We start from the raw sequence: 2,500 nt of genomic DNA, 5'->3' as shown, positions 1-2,500 counted from the left end.
GTGATGAATTCTGAAGTGTCTGGGTGTTTTAGTGTATGTCCAAAGAGAATATAAGTGATTCAGTGATTAGTTGCATGATCTTGCTGAGAACAGACGAATAAAGCCATAAAAAGTGATGTAATCCATTTTCTTAGCAGAACCCATTGGAAGGTTGATTTCTAAACAGAATTAGTTCAATGTGATGAATTCTGATATATCTGAGTATTTTATTGTATGTCCAAAGACAATAAGTGATTCAGTGATTAGTTGCATGAACTTGCTGAGAACAGACGAATAAAGTCATAAAAAGTTAGTTGTAATCCATTCTCTTAACAGAACCCATAGAAAGGTTGATTTCTAAACACAATTAGTTCAATATGATGAATTCTGATATATCTGAGTGTTTTAGTGTATTTCCAAATAGAATAAATGATTCAGTGATTAGTTGAATGAACTTGCTGAGAACAGACGAATAAAGTCATAAAAAGTTAGTTGTAATCCATTCTCTTAACAGAACCCATATAAAGGTTGATTTCTAAACACAATTAGTTCAATGTGATGGATTCTGATATATCTGAGTGTTTTAGTGTATTTCCAAATAGAATAAATGATTCAGTGATTAGTTGCATTAACTTGCTGTGAAGAGACGAATAAAGCCATAAAAAGTTAGTTGTAATCCATTCTCTTAGCAGAACCCATAGAAAGGTTGATTTCTAAACACAATTAGTTCAATGTGATGAATTCTGAAGTGTCTGGGTGTTTTAGTGTATGTCCAAAGAGAATATAAGTGATTCAGTGATTAGTTGCATGATCTTGCTGAGAACAGACGAATAAAGTCATAAAAAGTTAGTTGTAATCCATTCTCTTAACAGAACCCATAGAAAGGTTGATTTCTAAACACAATTAGTTCAATATGATGAATTCTGATATATCTGAGTGTTTTAGTGTATTTCCAAATAGAATAAATGATTCAGTGATTAGTTGCATGATCTTGCTGAGAACAGACGAATAAAGCCATAAAAAGTTATGTAATCCATTTTCTTAGCAGAACCCATAGAAAGCTTGATTTCTAAACACAATTAGTTCAATGTGATGAATTCTGGTATATCTGAGTGTTTTAGTGTGTGTTCCAAAGAGAATGATTAATTCAGTGATTAGTTGCATGATCTTGCTGAGAATGGACGAATAAAGCCATAAAAAGTTATGTAATCCATTTTCTTAGAAGAACCCATAGAAGAGGGTTAGGGTCAGAATTCATCACATTGAACTAATTTTTTTTAGAAATCAACCTTTCTATGGGTTCTGCTACGAGAATGGATCACAACAAACTTTTAATGGCTTTATTCGTCTATTCTCAGAAAGATCATGCAACTAATCATTGAATCATTTATTCTCTTTGGACATACACTAAAACACTCAGACATTTCAGAATTTATCACATTGAACTAATTGTGTTTAGAAATCAACCTTTCTATGGGTTCTGCTAAGAGAATAGATTACAACTAACTTTTTATTGCTTTATTCGTCTGTTCTCAGCAAGTTCATGCAACTAATCACTGAATCATTTATTCTCTTTGGACATACACTAAAACACTCAGATATATCAGAATTCATCACATTGAACTAATTGTGTTTAGAAATCAACCTTCCAATGGGTTCTGCTAATAGAATGGATTACATAACTTTTTATGGCTTTATTCGTCTATTCTCAGCAAGATCATGCAACTAATCACTGAATATTTTATTCTCTTTGGACATACACTAAAACACTCAGATATATCAAAATTCATCACATTGAACAAATTGTGTTTAGAAATCAACCTTTCTATGGGTTCTGCTAAGAGAATAGATTATAACTAACTTTTTATGGCTTTATTCGTCTATTCTCAGCAAGATCATGCAACTAATCACTGAATCATTTATTCTCTTTGGACATAGCCTACACTAAAACACTCAGATATATCAGAATTCATCACATTGAACTAATTGTGTTTAGAAATCAACCTTTCTATGGGTTCTGCTAAGAAAATAGATTACAACTAACTTTTTATTGCTTTATTCGTCTGTTCTCAGCAAGTTCATTCAACTAATCACTGAATCATTTATTCTCTTTGGACATACACTAAAAACACTCAGATATATCAGAATTCATCACATTGAACTAATTCTGTTTAGAAATCAACCTTCCAATGGGTTCTGCTAAGAGAATGGATTACATAACTTTTTATGTCTTTATTCGTCTATTCTCAGCAAGATCATGCAACTAAACACTAAATCATTTATTCTCTTTGGATATACACTAAAACACTCAATATACCAGAATTCATCACATTGAACTAATTGTGTTTAGAAATCAACCTTTCTATGGGTTCTGCTAAGAGAATAGATTACAACTAACTTTTTATTGCTTTATTCGTCTGTTCTCAGCAAGTTCATGCAACTAATCACTGAATCACTTATTGTCTTTGGACATACAATAAAACACTCATATATATCAGAATTCATCGCATTGAACTAATTC

Source organism: Scomber japonicus, chromosome 16, assembly GCF_027409825.1.
Source record: "Scomber japonicus isolate fScoJap1 chromosome 16, fScoJap1.pri, whole genome shotgun sequence".
Classification (NCBI taxonomy): domain Eukaryota; kingdom Metazoa; phylum Chordata; class Actinopteri; order Scombriformes; family Scombridae; genus Scomber; species Scomber japonicus.
The sequence above is the reverse complement of the archived record's forward strand: the minus strand, read 5'-3'. Positions refer to the sequence as shown.